The sequence below is a fragment of the Marmota marmota genome, unplaced genomic scaffold (genome assembly GCF_001458135.2).
Source record: "Marmota marmota marmota unplaced genomic scaffold, marMar, whole genome shotgun sequence".
NCBI lineage: Eukaryota > Metazoa > Chordata > Mammalia > Rodentia > Sciuridae > Marmota > Marmota marmota.
This window is the reverse complement of record NW_026000037.1, coordinates 8964744-8987435: the sequence shown is the minus strand read 5'-3', so window position 1 is coordinate 8987435 and position 22692 is coordinate 8964744. Positions and strand designations below refer to the sequence as shown.

At 33.7% G+C, this 22692-nt stretch overlaps 1 pseudogene; it reads right to left on the bottom strand.

The window, feature by feature from the left end:
- Window positions 1-337: 337 nt before the first annotated feature.
- On the bottom strand, window positions 338-1271 carry LOC125619457 (annotated as a pseudogene).
- Window positions 1272-22692: the final 21421 nt, after the last annotated feature.

Here is a 22692-nt window from a genome sequence, read left to right as displayed (position 1 = left end):
TCCCTTTTAATTGTAGACACAGCTCCTATATTGATTTACAATAAAAAAATGTGTTTCAATATGAATCTAACAGTGTTCAACGTAATGTGGTATAAGAGCAAACTTTAGCATAATTCAACTGCTTTAACCTAAATATGCTTACTGTTTAAGTACATCCTACAATGTAACTAACTTGAGAAAAGCTGAACAGTGGTTATATGGTTTACCCAGATTTGCTGTTACATTCTGGATGACTGTTGTTAAAATATATTACATGTTAAATCTTTCCAAAAAAATCCCAATTTCAACAAGCCATACGCTTGGATTGAAAAAGTTTTAAAATGACATTTTTTTTTCTTTAACATAGTTGCCACACATCTTCATGAACAGTAAACTTAACATCTGCTTCCCCAGTTAGTCTGCCATCAGATCAACCTCCATGTGTACTTGGACAGGTTGGAACATGGAAAACAAATTATAAATGTCATTCTAAGTAGTTCTGTAAGGTAACCTCCCCCGCTCCACATGTGTACACAATGCTCTGTTGTTCTCTAGAAGGTAGAGCCACCATCCCTTTATCTGTGAACAGACATTCCTGGAAAATACTAATTGATCTCTCTTTCAAATCTATCTAACCCAAATCCATAGCCGTCTTTAATAGACATTATAATCATCTTAACCTCCACTATGAGCATCGCACCCCATCCTCTCAAAGCCAGCTCCCCTCTGCCATAATGACCTGCACAAGACCTTAGGCATGACCATAAGCTTTGGTGGTTGGTGGTGATTATTTCCAGGGTCAGCTCAGCTGCTCTTAAATATTTCAGTATACCATGCTGTATTCTTTCCTTGTATCTCTTTGGAGCTTTTTCAGCTATTTCCTGTGAAGCTAATTGCACAAAGGGCTCCTGCATACTCTTCCCATAGAAGTCCTCTGGAAATGTTATCTCATTTGGCACAATTTCCAACCCTCAGAAAAACTGAACAATTTCTTCCTTGTTTCATCTAAAGGAGACTCCTCTAAGCCTGTGCTGTTTGGATTACTTTGTTTGACACCCAATCCATTTCAATATTGTTTGACTTTAATACTTCAGTGAATTAGAGACTCATAATTTCTGTCTTTTTCTAGGGCCAATTGACTTGATCTTCTGATACAAGTTCATCAAAAGTCTTCCCACTTGGTCTGTCTTCTCTGGTGTAGATGACAGTTACACTTTATTGACAGAGCAAGACCAAGGCAAACCCTGGGCTTTCACCATGAATCCTCCTCTACCTTTGGTGCTCAACATCATATCTCTTTGAGGATTATGGTGTAACATCTACCAGTAGGATTTTACATGACTAGTTGGTATGCCAGAGTCTCATTGATTATCAGAATTAACCAAACAAATTGGTAAGAACTAAGAACCACCATGTATTACCAATCACAGAATAAAAAGACAGCTATATGTCAATCCTCTCCTTTTCCAGAGGTAGGTTTCTTCATCTAAAATAAGAAATAGAAATTTCAAAGCATATATTCAGCCTTAGCATACTGTAAAGGAAATTAGCCTTTCAAATAAGAGCAGAATGAATAACTAACACGTTAAAAGCATCATTAAATTGTTATACAATATACTAGCACTTTTTTGATAAGCAACAGCAAAATTAAATAAAAACTTAAAAGATTATCCATACTAGTAAATAAAAATTATGAAAATAAAAATTAAAAAACAAACTTTCAAAGTTTACCAATTTCTAAAATATTATAAATGAAAATGTAAAACAATATTAAGCACTGTAAGAAAACAAGATGTTAACTGTGTAGCCTGTAGGCATGTATATTAGGACAATCCTCTAGAAGATTATTCCACGATGTGCATTAGAAACTTTAAAGCTTTTTATTACAATTATGGCACTTTATTTTATACTACAATAATGGATAATATAGTCATTTACCTTTGCACCTATTTTTTTAAATCACATTGGTCATTATACTTAAAAGATGAATGTGCCTGAAAAGACAAGTTTAAAAAATTGAAGCTTGATCTAGGACAATCCATCATAAAATAATGTTATGTTACAAAAAGTCATAAAATCATTTAATAATACATGAATATGTGCAGTGTTTTATATGGAAAACTCTTAGATTACAAAACTGCATTCACTTTTTTAAAAACAAATCTATGCATTTAGATAGGCATCAGTTAAAATAGAGTAAATGCATTTTTTAAGCCTCTTTATATAGTGAATAAATAAAATAACAAAGTAAAAGTTTATATAATGGTTGTTTTTTTAATTTGGAATGTAATCCTTTAGTTTCAGTAGATCCATTATAATGTCTACTTATATTTGAAATATTGTTGACAATTGTTATTCATGTGAAACATTTTCTTATCCATGACAAACATTCACTTACATTCACATAATATCATGAAAATAATAAACTACTTTATTTTACTTAAGTGTTAATTAAACTTATGTTAATAAAAATGAGATTTCATGTGTCATTAAATCTGATTTTGGTATGGTGTGGGAAGACTTGTGATACATTTAAGTATTATTGCTAGACAAATATGCATGCTCAAAATAATTGCTTTAGCCATGAAGATTATAACAATAGAGACTGTAAACTGTGGATTAAAATGTTTTCAAAGCTGAAATATTGTCACAGAATTAGTGTTTCTTTTAGAAAAAAAAATTTCAAAACGAGACTAGGAAAAATATAAAAACTTATTAGAGTATAAAAATATTATCATAATGTTACATGTCTTCTCTCCATTCTGTTATTCTTTATTTTCATTTTTCAGTTTGCATTTAGACACTGCATTCTCTTTTGATTATTTCTTGAACAAGGTGAAAGCATGCAGTAAGTGTGTGTGTGTGTTCAAGGTAGTAATTTAAGACTGTTCTGGGTAAAGAAATAACTGATCTGTAAAATAAGTGACCCAGATTACTGCAGGGATTCCTGCCTACAGCCATTAACCCTCACCTCCATAAAGCAAACCTAGGAGTAGAGAAAACTGCTCACAGCAGGCTGCCACCAACATTTACAATAGTGGGAAAGGATTTTAAATAGAAAGTTACAATGGATAAAATGAGGCTGAAAATGTGGGTCACAAAGCTTAAAACCAAATATTAACATTTAAGATTTTTTTAATAATAGCTGAAATCAAGTTTATGTAATGTTTGAAATCAAGTTTTAGCCTTACTATTCAATTTTTATTGATCCCTAAATATTTAGAATAACTACCTATTTACACATTTATAAGGTTCACCCAGAAGCAGCTTTGAAGGTGATGAAAGTAAAGTTGTGAAAGTAAATATGGTAGTTTAATGAGAAATAATCTACAGTGAAGTGCATTTATTAAGAAAACACTGGGGCATAGTCTGCACACATTAATGTACAAAACACACAAACTCATAAACATGCATCATTCATTACTTAACTGGTACAGACAGGAACTTCCCCCTTGACCACCGCACTTCAAAAGCTTATGACAGTTTAAAATCCTTGCTCATTTGCCAATCTCATAAATGATAGTTGCATTTCTTCCATTTGTAAGAATTAATTTGAGTTTCTCCATAATTGATATTTTCTGTGTTTAAATCAATATTAAAGAATGTAGTCATTTTTATTTTTCCTAAGAAAACACATTAAAGTTTACTATCATATTTATAGAGTTTTTTTCCTAAGTGTCTAAGACTCTGAGAAAGGAAGTCAACCCTTCTGTGAAGGCCACTGAACCAATTTATAAATGATCAGCAATCCAGCCATCCAAGAAATCTGAAAGTTCTGGTTTCATTTACTCACTGACTGAAAGGAGATAGAGCTTCCCATATTTATTGCACATTCTTAACACATGACAAGAAATCCTTCCTGCACAGTGTGACTAAAACGGCACATTTCTGAGTTGATATATCACTTGTGCTAGTTTTCCTGGGTTGCCTATTGGCAGTTTCAATACTTTTACTTAAATGTTCTAAATATGTATAAAATTGGTGTAATCAATACAATCATTGACGTGGTTTCCATGTAGTCTCAAAATTTTTAAAAAAATATCCACATGAAACTTCTCCTTTAAGGATGACAAGGACCTGACAAAATAACATTGAAATTCATTAAGCGTGAGCTGATGTTGCTTTTAGAATTATCGATGAGAACACAGGTTATATTTGGTAATTTTTTCTAAGTGTCCTTCTGTTAGAAAAAGTCATACTGGTATTCAACCATTCCCATAAATATTATAGATCATGATGTGATCACCAGCTTTTATTCATAAAATGCTACTTAAACAAAGAGATGCTTGATATGCATACATTTTATATTTTTGCCAGAAAATCCTGACCAAAGTATTAAGCAAACCAGAAATAAAAACTTTCATAATGCAGTAATATATAAGAAATTATCGCAAAGATCATTATGACAAATAAGCCACATTATGATAACCAAACACTATATTCTAAATGTTAGAATAAGGAGTATAAGCATTAGGCCAACAATCATTTGGTTTTGTCCACACTTGTCAGCAGGAACCATTCAGAACAGTTTCAGAAATAAAAATAATAAAAAGTATAAATAGAAAAGATGAAATAAAATAGTCACAATTGGTAAATAATATAGATAACTATATAGAAAATTCCAGAGAACATGTGAAATGATAACTAGAACTCATAATAAACTTCAGTAAATCTGTCTGAGATAAAACCAATACAGAAATAAATTATATTCCCACGTAAACTTAAAAAATTGAATTAGACACAAATCTATTATTTGCAATAATGATGGAAATTATAGCTACCTAATAATATATTCAGCAAAGAAGAACAATCATTTTATGAAAAAATAATTAACTTTCCTAAAAATCATAAGCTACAGATAAGTTAATAGAAATATTGTTCATGTAGTATTTTTAGGAGGACTGTCTCAAAATGAAAAACTGAACAATTTGGAAGATAATTGTTAAAATAAAAATAAAATCTTTAATAGAATTTGCTTTATATAGGTTTGAAGATTAATCATTTGCTTGGTTTTAAATATGGCACTACTTCTCTTTTGTTGTCAATTACACTTTTCTTTTATAACACTGCACTGAATTCATAGAGAACGTGTAGATTGTGATGTCAATTCATTTGACATTATACAAAATGAAGATTCCAAGAATGGCAAAATATTTAATATATTCATGTGCTCTGGGAAATTAGTATGTCAGTCATGTTGCCATTCAGAATCAGAAAATCATGTAGAATTCAGTGAGATGCTTCTAAGATGTATTATTACTGTGAAAAGTTGAAGTCATGGGGTAGTAATGGTTTTCAAAATGTTCAACATGAAGTCTTCAGTGTTTGTCATAATATACCAGAAAATATTATGAGCAAGAACCAAACTCTAGCTAATTTAATTGACTTTTGTTATTGTTGATGGGGAACTATCAATTAGTAATGGGAACCAGTCTTAATCTTCAGATGCAAGTTTGCTGAGGTTTCACAGAATTGACATTTTAAGGAAGGATAGAAAAAATGTTTCCTTAAAACCATAAATTGCCAGCCAAGTAAATAATATGAAGCATAAGAACTCTGGAATGAAAAAATTTCTCAGAAAAAGAGTCTAACTTCAAATGTTTACATGGCCATCTCAATGTGAGGGTCATCACTCAGCCACAAACAAAACAAAATAACAATGCAGCCTGTACACTGGCATTTCCTAAATCTGGGCCAGATTGTTCTTCTTTCTTTAATTGACTAAAGCAGAAGTTCTCAATGTAAGAGAATGTCCCTATTTTATTTTCAAAGAGTTCACTGATTTAATTTGTCCAAGAATACAAGATAATTCAATATTTGCGTACTAACAAGTATTGTATTCAGAGCATTCTATTGATATATTTTTTTTATTCCCACTGACCTAAGTGCTTCTTGGTAATTACATAGAATAAATATATTATATCCAAAGGTGTATCCTGTGCCCATAGGAGATTTGCTCATTTAAGAAGAGAAAAAATATTTTTAGTAAAAAATTCCAAACTCTTTCATAATCGCTTGGTTTCATGAAAACTTTGGGAATAGAAGGAATTTTTTAAACATACTCATAAAATCAAGAATATTAATATTATCTCAGTCCTTCAGGAGAGTAAGTAATCATCTGAAGAGTTTGACTTATCTCTGTTGGAAAAAAATGGGTGATACTGGGTCCAAATGGACCAAGTGAAAGCCAGCCTAATTCTATTCACAGCCAATACTTTATCAGTTCCATTATTTAAAACTTATCAGGGACAAGTGACATAGATTTTGACATGGAGATCACAACTTGAATATCTTCCATGTGGGAAAAAAAATTTATACATATATATTATGGGAATTTTGTGTGTGTATGTGTGCAAGTGTGTGTGTACACACACACACACACAGGATTTGAATCACAACATTACTGTGCTGGTCATTTTATTAATAATATTACTAGGACCACAGGAGGCCAGGCCCAGCCCATATCCTCCCACACCAGTCTGCTCAGGAAGGACCCATGCTCACAGTAGGCCCAGGTCCGTCCCTCCACCAGAAATACTGGCCAAAGCCCAGCTTCTGACTAGTGGACTACTGCAGGAAGTAAGGCGCTGCCCAGATCTGCCCATACTGACTTGCATGGAACCCAGGTCCAGGGTAGGTCTAAGTTCACCCCCACCTCCCACCCCTGGGAGCCTAAGCCTAAACCACTTCCATTTTGGACACTGCAGTCATGGCCACAGCCTTACCCACACAATGGCCCCTACCCTTTTGACAACAGATAGGGCCTAGAAGCAGCTGCATCTCAGAGCAGGCATCCCAAAGAGAGTGTGAGGCCCACTCTTTCAGCCCCATCTCTGTAAGGCATTGTATCCATCTTGGGGCACCTCAACTATTATCTCTAGTTATCTTAGCTATGGCCGCCACCAACTTTAGAAGTAGTAGTATACATGAGAGACACCAGCTGGGTCTAGAAGCCCAAAATCAAGATAAGGTAGACAATCTGCATGGGTACTATAAGAATATAGGGTAGAAACTTTAATATCTCAGATCCACACTGCGAGACAATAAGACACATAGACAACATGAAAAAACAAGAAGGAAAGTGCCCCAAACAAACCAAGGGTACTGTAATAACAGAACCCATGGACAATGAAGTTCATGAAATGTCAGAGAAAGAGTTCAGAAGATTAATAATTAAAATAATTTGTGGATTAAAGAATGACCTAAATGAGCAAGTACAGGCAAAAATTGATCACTCCAACAAAGAGATAAGAGAGAAAATACAGGTTGCAAAAGATTACTTCAAGTAAGAGATAGAAACTCTGAAAAAAAAAGAGACAGAAATCATTGAAATGAAGTATACAATAAATCAAATAAAAAACTCAATAGAAAGCATAACCAACAGACTAGATCACTTGAAAGAAAGAACATCAAATAATGAAGACAAAGTATACAATCTGGAAAATAAAGTTGATCACACAGTGAAGATAGTAAGAAATCATGAACAGAACATCCGAGACTATTGGGACAGCATCAAAAGACCAAATCTAAGAATTATTGGGATAGAGGAAGGCACAGAGTTTCAAACCAAAGGAATGCACAATCTCTTCAATTAGATAATATCAGAAAATTTCCCAAGCATGAAGAATTAATTGGAAAACCAAATACAAATACAGGACACCAAATGTAAAAACTACAAGAGATCTACACCAAGGTACATTATAATGAAAATACCTAGGATACAGAATGAGGATAAAATCTTAAAAGCTGCAAGAGAGAGGAATCATATCACATATAGGGAGTACCAATTCATATCTCAGCAAATTTTTCAACCCAGACCCTCTAAGCCAAGAGATCATGGAACAACATATACCAAGCTCTGAAAGAAAATGGATGCCAACCAAGAATATCATATCCAGCAAAACTAAGCCTTAGGTTTGATGATGAAATAAAAATCTACCATGATAAACAAAAGTTGAAAGAATTTACAACTTAAAGCCTGCACTATAGGACACCCTCAACAAAATATTCCACAAAGAAGAAATGGAAAACAATGATGAAAATCAGCAGAGGGAGGTATTATACTAAAGGAAAATCTAATCAGAGGAGAAAGCAAGTCATGTTAAATACCAAAAATAAACAAAAATGACTGGGAATACAAACCATGTCTCCATAATAACCCTGAATGTTAATGGCCTAAACTCAACAATCAAAAGACATAGGCTAGAAGATTGGATCAAAAAAAAAAAAAAAAGACCCAACAATATGCTGCCTCCAAGAGACTCATCTCATAGGAAAAGACATCTCAAAGGAAAAGACATCCACAGACTGAAAGTGAAGGGTTGGGAAAAATCACACCTTTCACATGGACTGCAGAAGCAAGCAGGGGTTTCCATCCTCATATCAAATAAAGGAGACTTCAAGCCAAAGTTAATCAAAAGGGATAAAGGTGGACATTACATACTGCTCAAGGAAACCATACACCAATAAGACATAACAATCATAAATATATGCTTCAAACAGTGGTGCTGCTATGTTCATAAAACAAATCCTTCTCAAGTTCAAGAGTCAAACTGACCACTACACAATAATCTTGGGTGATTTTAACATACCTCTTTCACCACTGGATAGATCTTCCAAACAAAAGTGAACAAAGAAATTATAGAACTCAATAATACAATCAATAAGTTAGACTTAACTGACATATATAGAATATTTCATCCATCAACAAGAGAATACACTTTGTTCTTAGAACCACATCAGATCATAATGGAATGAAATTAGAAATCAATGATAAAATAATAAATCAAAGCTACTCCAACACCTGGAGACTAAAGAATATGCTACTGAAAGAACAATGGGTTACAGAAGACATCAAGGAGGAGATTAAAAAGTTTTAGAGTTGAATGAGAACACAGATAGAACATATAGAAATCTCTGGGACACTATGAAAGCAGTTCTAAGAGAAAGTTCTTTGAATGGAGTTCATTCCTTAAAAAAAGCAAATGTCAACAAATAAATGACTTAACATAATTTAACATAATTTAATAATTTAAGCCTATAAAAAGAAGAACAAAGCAACACCACAAGCAGTAGAAGACAGAACATAATTAAAATCAGAGCAGGAATCAATGAAATTGAAAGAAAAGAAAGAATTGAAAAAATTGACAAAACAAAAAGTTGGTTCTTTGAAAAAAAATATTGACAGACCCCTCAGGCACGTTAATGAAGAGAAGGACAGAGAAAACTCAAATTACTAACATATGTGATGAAAAAGGAAATATCCAAACAGTCACTACAGAAATACAGAAGATAATTAGACATTATTTTGAAAACTTGTACTCCAATAAAATAGAAAATATCGAAGTCATAGACAAATTTCTAGAGTCATATAATTTGTCCAAAGTGAATCAGGATGACATACACAATTTAAACAGATAGATTTCAAGTGATGAAATAGAAGATGGTATCAGAAGTCTACCAACCAAGAAAGTCTACCTATCCAGGACCGGATGGATGCACAGCTGAGTTCTACAAGACCTTTAAAGAAGAACTAATCCAATACTTTCCAATTTATTTCAGGAAATAGAAAAAGATGGAGCACTTCCAAACTCATTCTATGAGGCCAATATCACCCTGATTCCAAACCAGGCAAAGACACATAAAAAAAGAAAACTTCAGACCAATATCTCTAATGAGCATAGATGCAAAATTTCTCCAAAAAAATTCTGGGAAATAGAATAAAAAAATATCAAAAAGATTGTGCACCATGATCAAGTGGGATTCATCCCAGGGGTGCAAACTTGGTTCAACATATGGGAATCAATCAATGTAATCCATCACATCAATAAAGATAATAATCATATGATGCTCTCAATAGATACAGAAAAAGCATTTGACAAAATACAGCACCTCTTCATGTTCAAAACTCAAGAAAAATTAGGAATAAAAGGAACATATCTCAACATCATAAAGGATATCTATTCTAAGCCCCAGGCCAACATAAGTCTAAAAGCAGAAAAATTGAAGGCATTCCCTCTAAAACATGGAACAAGACAGGGATGCCCTCTTTCACCACTTCTATTTAACATAATTCTTGAAACATTGGCCAGAGCAATTAGACAGATGAAAGAAATTAAAGGGATACTCATAAGAAAAGGAGAACTCATATTAGCACTATTTGCTGATGATATGATTCTATACATAGAAGACCCAAAAAGTTCCACCAGAAAACTTCTAGAACTAGTAAATGAATACAGCAATGTAGCAGGATATAAAATCAACACTCATAACTCAAAAGCATTTCTGTATATCAGTGACAAATCCTCAGAAAGAGAAAGTAGGAAAACTACCCCATTTACAATAGTCTCTCAAAAAAATTGAGAATCAACTTAATGAAAAATGTGAAAGTTCTATATAATGAAAATTACAGAACCCCAAAGAAAGCACCAAAGAAGATCTTAGAAGATGGAAAGATCTATCTTGCTCTTGGATAGGCAAAATTAATATTATCAAAATGACCATACTACCAAAAGCACTATACAGATTTAATGCAATTCCAATGAAATTCCAATGACATTCCTCATAGAAATAGAAAAAGCAGTCATGAAATTCATCTGGATATATAAGAGACCCAGAATAGCTAAAGCAATCCTTAGCAGGAAGAGTGAAGCAGGTGGCATCACTATACCAGACCTTAAACTATAGAGCAATAGTAACAAAAACATCAGGTATTGGCACCAAAACGAACAGACTGGTAGACCAATGGTACAGAATAGAGGCCACAGAGACCAACTCACAAAATTACAATTATCTTATATCAGAAAAATGTTCCAAAAACATGCATTGGAGAAAAGATAGCATCTTCAAAAAATGGTGCTGGGAAAATTGGAAATCCATATGCAAGAAAATAAAATTAAACCCCTATCTCTTCACCATGTAAAAAACTCAACTCAAAATGGATCAAGGACCTAGGAATAAAACCAGAGACCCTGTGTCTAACTGAAGAAAAACTAGGCCCAAATCTCCATCATACGGGATTTGGCCCCAACTTCCTTAATAAGACTCCTTTGGCTCAAGAATTAAAATCAAGAATCAATACATGGGATGGAGTCAAACTAAAACATTTCTTCTCAACAAAAGAAAGAATCTGTGAGGTGAATAGACAGCCTGCATCTTGGGAGCAAGTCTTTATCCCTCACACATCAGATAGAGCACTAATCTCTAGGGCATATAAAGAACTCAAAAAGCTAAGCATCAAAAAACCAAACAATCCAAAAAATAAATGGAGCATGGACCTGAAAAGATGTTAATTGAAGTTAGCCAATCCCCCAAATCAAAGGCCAAATGTTTTCTCTGATATAAGGAGGCTGATTCATAGTGGGGTAAGGAGGGGGAACAGGGGAAGAATAGCCAAACTCTAGATAGGGCAGAGGGGTGGAAAGGAAGGGAGGGGGCAGGTGGTTAGCAATGGTGGTAGAATGTGATGGACATCATTATTCAAAGTACGTGTATGAAGACACGAATTGCTGTGAATATACTTTGTATACAATCAGAGATATGAAAAAATGTGCTCTCTATGTGTAATGTGTGTAATGCATTCTGCGGTCATATATAAATAAAAAATAATAAAAAGAATATTAATAGGAGCACAGGCATGGTAGCTCAGGCCTGCAATTTCAGCTATGTGTGAGATTTAGGGAGTTTTTCATATATTTTAAATAAATAAAAATATGAAATGTTAAAGAATATATCAAAATGTGTATTTATATGAATAATATTTGAAAATAGAGGCATTTATCTTCAAGATTTTAAAGATATCACTTACTCTATGGGAACTATGTAACTAACTAGTACTCAATTTATAAATGAATCAAAAAATGAATAAATGCTCATATGACTTAGGTAGCTTTCAATCATTTATAGTTTTTTAGTAGTCATGATTTTTATAAGATTGAGCTTTCACAGAGTTTTAAATCATACATCTTTCTTATTTTAAAATATCCTATTCTTTCAGTGCCAAAAAAGAATAATGAGTTTGAGAATATGTAATATTGTACACTATATTTTCACACCAGGAATGAAATGTGGTCAGTCTGTTAGTAAGGAAAACTCAATTAATTTTTATGGGCATTTAGATTTCCATCTTTTTAAAACTAGGTGTAAATGTCATCAATAACACAATGTAAAGAATCAGATGGTCTCTTTAATGCATATAATCTCCATATAGATTCAATACAAGTTTACTAACATTCACATAACAGTACTCTTTGTAACTATCAGAAATCCAAATATAGACCAAGAAAAGACACAAAATATCTATGTCTCTGATGATTGATTCCAAAATTACATTTGTTATCTACATCTAATTATTTTAGCAAATCCATCACAGATACATGGTTCAATTATCACTTCTAAGATTCAAAATGGAATGCAAGTTAGATTATTTTCATATTTTCTTGCTAAATTAATAATTATATACTGGCATCCATGGTACTTCAGAGGATGAAAAATCTAACACGTTTTCTCCTTTCAAAGACCAAAGAAGGCGTTTATGTCTGTGCATACAGGAATGCAATTTTAACAGCAAAAGTCAATGATGAAGAAAATGGAAATATTATATTAGATCTATATTACAACATTTTGAACACATTTTCACTGGCTCTGAGAGAAAGTCTGGCTATTTTGTGAGAGAATTAATCTTTTTCTGTTCCTGTAACATGCATGCTCAACGTGTCATCCTTCCACTTCTGAAGTCATGACCTGACAACCTAGACCTGAGTTGTCCTTCAGCACTGTCTCTCATGGGTTCTTTCAATGCTAGAGGTACTCCCTGGATTTCCTTGGTTCTGGTAATGCTCACTATGTACATCAGCAGGGATGTGAGGTTTTTATATTAAGTGGTCTTTGACTTTCTCACCATCAAATGTAAAGTCCAATTTTTTCATTATCAAAATTTGTTACTTTATTTTGTGGCAATGGGGATGCTAAGCAAGCATTCTATCTCTAAGTCACATTCCCATCTCTAAACTATTAGTTTCTGAGCAGTTTTAAGTTCACAGCAAAATTTAGCAGAAGGCTGAGAGTTTCTGTATACAGTCATCCTGGGAATACATGGGGGATTGGTTCAAAGGTTCCCCACAAATATCAAAATCTGTGGGCACCCAAGTTCCATAAATAAGATGGTAATATATACATGTAATCTAGGCACATTCTTCCATAATTTAAATCATCTCTAGATTATTTATAATAATCAATGTAATGTGTATTCTAGAAACGTAGTTGTTACACTATAACATTTAGGGAATAATAGAAAGAAAAATCTTTGAAAATGTTCAGTACAGACACATTTAAAAAAAATATATTGGCAATCTATGGTTCCTCGAATCCAACCTGCAGTTGCCAGAGGCCAGCTGTACCCTGTGGACAACCTTCTGCTCTATCAACATTCTGTAATGAATGGAAGCATTTGCTACAATGAGCCTGCTGTTCTTTTATTTTTATTTTTTTATTTTTTATTTGGTGCCAGGGATTGAACTCAGGGGCACTCAACTGCTGGACCACATCTCCAGCCCTGTTTTGTATTTTAATTAGAGACAGGGTCTCTCTGAGTTGCTTAGCGCCTCGCTTTTGCTGAGACTGACTTTGAACTTGCGATCCTCCTGCCTCAGCCTCCGAGGACACTGTGATTACAGACAATGAGCCCATTTTGACACATCCCTCTACCTTAAATACATTAGGTCGCACTCTAGGTGTTCTATATTCTACAGGTTTTAATTAATGTGCCCTGACATGTGTCCACTATTGTAACTATACACGGAATTGTTTTTTTGTCTAAAAATACTGCATGATGCTTGTTGTCATCTCTCCATTTCTCATAATCCCTGGCAAACATTAATCTTTTCACTGTCTTTTATGTTTTACCTTTTACAAAGTGTCACATTCCTGGATCATGCACTGTGTGGCCTTTTCAGATTGGCTTTCTTTATGTACCAATATGCATCGAAGTTTCCTCCATTTATTTTCACAGATTAATACCTCTTTTTTTTTTTTTTTTTTAGCACAGAATGATAGTCTTCTGTTTGGATGTACAACAGTTTATTTGTCCATTGACTTAGTGAAGGACCTCTTGGTTGCTTTCAAATTTTGGCAATTGTGCAGAAGCTGGTATAAATAACTGAGTGCAGGCTTTTGAGCAGGCAGAGCCTTTACCTCCTTTGGGTAAATATTAAATTAAATTAGTTCAGTTGTGGGATTGTATAAGTAAGCATAAGTTTAGTTTTGTTAGGAAACTACAAAGTCTTTCAAAATATTTGGGATATTTTGTGTTCTCGCCCGCAGTGAAGTAGTGTTCCTGTTGCCCCACAGCCTACCCACATTTTCTGGTGTCAAGGGATTTATGTTTAGGCTATTCTAATAAGCAGGTAGGATTGCTTCATTGTGGCTCTACTTCACAGTTCCCTAATGAAAGATGATGCTTACTTGCCATCTACATATCTTTTTGATGAGGTGTCTGTTTGGGTCTTTTGCACATATTTTAAAACTGAGTACATTTTATTATATTAGTGTTGACATTTAAGAGTTCTTTGCAAATTTTAGATAATAAATATTTCTTTAGAAGATTTTTTTTTTCAAACATTTTCTCCAAGTGGACAGCTTGTGTTCTCATGGTCTTTATATTAGCTTTAACAGAGCACAGGATCTTAATCTGAGTGAAGTCTAGTTCATTAGTTGTTATTCTCCTGGTTTATGTTTTTTTTGTGTGTGTTGTATCTTAAAAGTTACTGACATACCACAGGGTCTAAGGTCTTAGTCTGGAGTCTTTCTCATGTTGGTGCCTCATTGTTCCTGCATCCTATGTTGTAAAGATGATTTTTGTTCCTTTACATAGCCTTGTTTCATTTATGTATTTATGTAGGTCTATTTCTAGACTGTATTTATGTAGGTCTATTTCTAGACTTTCTATTCTGTTTTACTGATATATTGATCGGTTGTTTCACCAATATTATCCCATCTTGATTACTCTAGTTTTATACTAAGTGTTTAGGTCAGGTAACAGATTTCAGCTCGATTCACAATAGCTAGACTGTGGTACCAACCTAAGGGTTCCTCAGTAGATAAATGGATAAAGAAAATGTAATATATATATATATATATATATATATATATATATATATATATATAATATTACTCAGCTTTAAAGAAGAGTGAAATAATTATGGCATTTGCCAGTAAATGGTTGGAGTTGGAGAATATCATGCTAAGCGAAATAAGCTAGTCCCACAAAACCAAAAGCCAAATGTTTTCTCTAATATGTGGACGCTAATTCACAGTAAGGTGGGGGGGACTAGGGAAGAATAGCATTACCTTATATTTGGCAGACTAAAGTGATGGGAGGGGATGCAGGGATCGGAAATATAGTAGAATAAAACAGACATTATTACTGTATGTATATATGTGACTATATGACCAATATGATTCTGCAACATGTACACTCAGAAAATGAGAAATTATATCCCATCTATGTATGGTATCTCAAAGTGCGTAAATGCATTCTACTGTCATGTATAACTAATTAAAACAAATTTAAAAACTAATTCTTTTACAAAGTATAGAATTGTGAAGTTTGTGTGAACTTTCTTTTGTAGAGTAAGCAAATATCAAACATTAATAGTTCCAAACAGCATTCTTTTATTCTCACATGATGTTGTAGGTCAGAAATCCAGGCCAACCTTAATGGGTATTCTGCTTTTGGTCTTGGAAGGCCAAAGTCAGGAGTCAGGAAGCTGGGCCCTGCTCTTATCTGCAGGCTCCAGGGGGAAATCAGGTTAGAATTTTATTCACACTGTCTGTGGGATTTAACTTCTTGCAAGTGTTGGTCGACAGTCTCCAGGTCCCTTCTGGCTGGCAGCTGGGGACTACTCTCTGCTCCCAGAGGCTGTCTGCATTTCCTCTCATGTGGCCCTTTCATTTCAAGCAGGCAATAATTATATCTCTACCATACAAAATCTTCCCCATGCTTTGAATCTACTTGACATTCCCCTCTGTCATCTGGAGAAAACTCTGATTTTGAGATGATCATTGAAGTGGAACAAATTTGCTAAAATGATCTCCTAATCTAACAGATTTGAGAATTTCACCTGTAAAATCCCAACTCAAAAGGGATTTTGATTAAAACACAGGGGAAGAGGAAATTTAGGAAAGTTTTTTGGAATCTACCTTCCCCAGACTTTATCTACTCTTACCATATATGCATATCTCTTTTTTTTTTTCTTGCAGAAAATTGTGATATTGTCTCTACTTCTGTATGGTGTGAATGCATGCAATGATGTCTACTTCTGACTCACATAATGCCTTATCTCAAAGACCTTAACCCAATCACATCTTCAATCTTCAACCTGTTTTTTTTTTTTTTTTTCTTTTCTTTGTCTTACTGCCATTTATGTACATTCCCAGGCTCCGGTGTTATATATGATGCATTTTTAGAAGCCATTATGTAGTTTATCCCTCTTCTTGTTTTTTTGCTCTTTCCCCAGTGTCCATCATGTTTCCTACTAATAGTTGGGGTTTATAAGTATTTTTGTACAAATAAGTGAATGGGTGGATTCAATAATTGTCTTTAAGAGTTTTGTACATTTACCCAAAATAAATTAACATTTTGCTTTTATGAGTATTTTTAGCACTTGTATCAAATTGCTTAATATATCCTTTTCTGGAAAGATCAAACTGAAGTGACAGAATTCTATGTGGAAAATGACTTTCTTAAATAGTTTTAAGTACTGGTAATTTAATATTCCTATTTCATTACAAACAAAGTGTTGTGTTAAGTATTCCTTTTACATAATATTTGTAGTGAGTAAACATACAAAATTTTATTTACAGACTTCTCTGGTTCAGTTTCATCTCGCCTTTTTTGAAGTTTTCTTCTTGTAAAGACATTTAAGGTCTCTTATCTGCTATGGAGTTTCAGATTCTTTGATAATAATTTCAATAAATTATCAAAGAATTTGTTAATAATTTGTAATGATTTTAGTAAACATTATCTAACATGGAATAGTTATTTGTGTTACTCTACAATTTTTTAAAAGCTTGTTATTTTTTCCAACTAAATTGGAAATTTCATTTTTGCCATTTACATATGTCTCACATAATTTTTATGTCTTAAGACCCTGATGTTCATTTTTTTTTTTCAAAATATACACACAAATGAGGAGGAATATGAAAAGTATCTGGTATAATGCCAAATTCAGAGAACACTTACTTCCTTTTCTGCTTGTTAGCTAATTAAAGTATTAAAGACCCAAATCCCTAAATTGGTAATCATTATTCAATCAGAATAACAACTCATGGAAAGTTTAGATGGCAGTAAAATATTTAAACGTTTCAACTTCTGAAATATTTAGCCATCAAACACATTTTAGACAAAAACCACTACACTCTACGGTGCACGAAATCCTTCTATTTCATCGCAGAGGGTTAGCTTGTGTACAGGAGAGGTATCCAAGAAGCAGTTTTTGTCTTTTCTTTCACTGCCCCCGACTTGCACCAAATCCTTGGACTAAGCTGATGCCCAGCATTGTCCCTGACCCTCAGTGTCACCTCTATTAGCATCTGGAAAGACTCCTGACATTCATGATTGTATTATTGTGGCATCCCTCCATGTCCAAAGGCAGGATACGGGAATGGAAAAACAGTACTCACCTTGAAAGACTTGTATGTTATAAATCATCTATTTATTAATAAATGTGGATGAATAATAGAAAGTAGAGATAACTTTACAGCAATCTTCAATAAAGCATATGTCACATCTGTATATAAGATGTTGATAGATTCAGCTCCTGTTCAATCTAACCAAGACATTATATCCTAAAAAATAAAATATGAGAAGTTCCCTCATGGTACAAATAAGGGATAGGACCATCTGTCTCATTCATTATATTTCCTGAAGCATCATCATTCAGGGACATTCAAAAAAAATGTTTCCTTATTGTTCCTTAATGTCTTTCATAGAAACCACCAAACTGGCATTGAGGCACTGGTAGATGGATTTCAAAAGGCCCAACATTATGTGTTTTAAGAACTTAAATTTAGCTATATTCCTTGGAGTTTTACAGGAGGTCAGGTCCTTTTATGGAAGGCCAAGAATATCTGTCATGTAGACACCGAGTACATCCGTTATAGATGAGATAAACACTATCTCACATCAATATCCGGTGACACAATGGAATGATAATAGCATTAAGAGAATGAAAAAAAAATAAGTTTAACAGTGGGTCCAATATTTTATTCAATATGAAGAAATAGGTTATATTCAGTGGGAAGCTGGTGAAAATGGTGCATAAAGACACAAGAGCATTGGAAAATTTTACTGAAGTAAAAATAACAACACAACAAAAATAATGATTGCCATAGAACAAGAAGGAAGTTGGAAATTTTCTTATAGAAATAAACTTATAGAATTCAAAGAATGTGGGATGCCAAGAATGTGAAATAGTAACTATAATTATCATGGTTGAAAACCTACCAATAGTACCCAAGCTTCCCCAAAAGGCAGACTGTATCCCATAGCTTGTTATTGACTAAGGACTGCTAGGAAAGCTAGAAAAAATGTGAAGTCTACTTTTTACATATAACAAAGCCACGAAAGCAGTGAAGACTTGCAGAGCTGGATTCTATTGAAAAAAATCAGAGTTAAAGACTCAAGCCAATATTCCGTGCTATTTTCCTTCTTAAGGAAAAAAAATATCCTTTTTCCATTGAAAGCAAATGAGAGACTGAGAGGCTGAGCAAGAATTTCTCATTGATCTGATTGTGGAGATGAGCAGGCATCCAGGGGCGGTGGTAGAAACTAACGTAAAGGTGAGTTGAAATAACTGGAAGTCAGTCAGATATGACAGAGAATACGTTCAGACGAAAGGAAGTCCCAAAGTATAATAGTTGACAGTGAGAAACTAAAGTCTTCTTCTTCCAGAACATTCAATTTCCTCTGAATCTTAATATGTGAAATATGTCACTCAATACAAGAGGGTGAAATGAATAAAGTTAAAACATGACAAAACCAAGAGGAAAAGTCAAAACAAAAAAAAAAAAATGAGTTTTGGGAAATTCTAAGAAGTAAAGGTATTTTCTTTATGAAATATGAGATTATTAGGAAAATGCAAATTAAAACAGCAATGACCTATTAGAGTCCTAAAATACAAAGCCAAACAAACAAAGAACATCAAATGTGAAGGAGAGTTTGAGGCAACAACTCATTCTTAGTTAATGGATATGCATTGTGAAGATTCAACCTCTGTTGAATCTTCACACTGCATATAAGAAGAAAAGATTTCCAAGTCGTGCATCAGACAAGAGTTAAAATCCAAAAGATGTAAGGAACAAAAACTCAAGAGCACACAAACAAAAATAAATGGGTAAAGTGCCTGAATAAACATTTCTTAAAACAAAAGATATATATGAACAATAAGTACAAGGAAGAAGACTAACCATCAGTGATCCCAAAGGAAATGCAATTTGAAACTAAGGTGGTATGTCACTTAACACTTCTCAGAAAAAAATGTTATGAAAAGATGAAAGATAACCAGTGCAGGGAAGGATGTAGAAAAAGAACACTCGCATACTGCTAGTGACATGTAAATTAATATAACCATATGGAAAACCATATGAAGGTACCTCAAAAAGTTAAACTTACAACTACCACATGATCCAGCAATACCAGTACTGGATATGGATATAAAAAAGATGGAATCATATGTTAAAGACATATTTTTGTTCTTATGTTCATTGACACGTTCTCCACAATAGCCATAATATGGAATTAACCTAAGTGCCCACTGACTGGAAAATAGATAAAAGAAGAATAATGCGTATTGGCTGGGGAGGCAGCTCCATGGTTGTGTGCCTGTCTGGCAGTAGAGGTTATCGGCTAGATTAACAGTGCATCAAAAAAAATGCAGAAGTAAAAATATAATACATATATGCAAAGTAATAGCATCCTTCCACAACATGGAAGGAAATTCCATCATTTAAGACAGCATAGTTTTACTTCAAAAACATTAGTTACATGAAATCAGTCAAGGACAGGAAGACAAATACTGTATATGCTCATTTATCTGTGGAAATCTAAAAAAGTCAATCCCAGAAGCAGAGAGAAGAACAGTGGTTATCAGACACTAAAGGGGATTGAGGAATGAAGTTGGTCAAGAGATGCAACGTCTGTCTAGTTATTCAGAAGGGATAAATGATAAACCTTGCTGCAGCAAAAAAAGGTATTGTTGAGTAGAAATGCTCTATATGTTGATTTTGTTGGTGATTGCACACTTGCTCATTATGTTAGCTTTTCATTACTGTGACAAATTACCTGAGAAAAACAATTTAAAGAAGGAAAGATAGATTTTGACTTAGAGTCAGAGGTTTTAGTTCTTGATTAGCTGCCCCCATTGCACTGAGCCTCAGGTAAGGCCCTGCATCATGCCAGAAGGGTCAGGTGCAAGAAAGCTCTTCACTTCTTGGTCACCAGGAAGCACAGAGAGATAGAGAGAGCTCTGTTCACAAGGAACAAAATAAAAACCCCAAGGTGACACCCTCAGTGAATTACTTTCTGCAGCCATACCTGCCTCCAGTTACTGCTCAGTTAATTCATCAGTGAATCAACTCACTAATCATATTATTTCTTTTGTATTTTATTTATTGCATCTCTGAAAGTCTGTGCTGTGTCTCACATATGAGCTTCTGGGAGACTCTTCATATCTAGATCAAAACACCCTCCAACAATGTTTCCCTTCCTGCAGTATCAACTAGGCCACAAATGCCTACAGATGGAAATCACTCCAAAAATGAATCCGTTGATGAGGTCAAAGCTTTCAGGATCCAGTCCCTTTCCCAAAGGACTCATTTCTGAAAATCTTTTAATTGGACTAGGCCTTCAACACATGAGCCTTTTGGGAACTTCCCATGTCCAAACCACAATGCTTATACTTTTCAAAACTCACACAAGTATACCCTTAAAATATATGCTATTTATTGCACATAAATTATTCTTCAATAAAACTAACTTAACATAAAAACAATATTATAGGTCCATCACCCCAACATGTTAGAGTTTATGTTAATTCCTAAGCAAAATATCAACTTAAAGATATATGCATGTGTATATTAGTTGTTTTAATATATAAAAATGAACAATTAGTTATTTTAAGATATGAAAATAAGCAAAGATTTTTTGACCAGTTAGCTCCATTAAAAAAATCCAAATATATTACAAATAGAACATATTCAAATAAATACATACTCATTAAACATACACAATTAAATCCATATTAATCACTATCTTGACTATATTAAAAATAAAAAAAATCCCAAAACCATCCTAATAGATACATAAACAACTGGAAAAGATTTCAACATCACTTCACAATAAACACTATGAACAAACTAAGTAAAAGATGAAATTTTCTTATGCTAATAAATGGTAATCAACAGAAAGTATAATGACTAAAAGTAAAACAATGATAATTTTGAAAACAGGATTAAGAAGAGAGAATTATTAAGCATTAAATGTATTGTAGATTAAAAATACAAAGTGAATTTTGCATAAAAATAAATGTTTCTCACAAATAACATGTATTTATGATGAGAGACTCCCATACAAAAAAAAAATGGAATATCTATTACATGCAATGCAAGATTAAAATTCTCTTTGGATCTTGCCTTTGAAAGTTTCTTTTCTTTTCTTTCTTTCTTTCTTTCTTTCTTTCTTTCTTTCTTTCTTTCTTTCTTTCCTTCCTTTCTTTCTGAACTGGCCTCTGGGTCTGGCCCCTGGAAACATGGAACACTGTTTTGTAAGTGACTCTGCAGGTTCCCAGCGTCACCCTCAAGCTCTACATTCCTACAAAGCCCCCTCTGGGTCCTCCTGCATTTTATCATGCCTTAACTAAGTCGCCAGATGGTTATGGACCTCAGGCAGCAGAGGAGTCACCTGCCAGAGGGTTTGTTAGAGCATTCAGTTCCCAGCTGTCTTGGTTTCCACCAGATCCATGAGTGAACCCAAACAGGATGGGCTAAGGGAAGTCCACCCCCATGCACCACCACATTGGATTGGCCCCAATATCAATTCAAATAGTTATGAACTAAAAAGTGGGATGCATTTTATGTCGTTATGTTCATAAAATTTGGGATGTTCTATTACATGCCAAAGATAGTAACTGATAGAAAACAACCAAATTTGATAAAGACCAGCACCATTTTTTTTTTCTAAAAAAAAGTATGAATCTTCAAGGGAAAATCACCAGGATCTAAATAAATTTATATATGTGGTATTTTGAATTAAAAGCTGATTAGATAACATGGAAGATTTCAAGAGAGGCTAAGAATCATTGGGGACATTTCTTAAAAGTAAAGAAACAAAAACAAAATTAGTCAACTCAAATTGGAGTAGAGAGTAAAATTTATTATAAAGAAAAATAGCAATTAGGAGACTGTGACAGTTGCACAATGAATGACAAAATGGAGCATTGCAGCTTAATAAATATTCCAGAAGCATCTGCACATATATATGCTCTCACTCTATAGCAATGTTTACCTAGGGAAAGGATCATTTTTCAGTAAACAATGGTATCAAGTAGCCTTAGGCAAGGAAGAAGTTTATCTCTGACCCCCTACCAGACACTATAAAAAAATAAAATAAAATAAAACCTATATCCAATCTAATTGTGATTTTTTTTTTTTTTTTTTTGG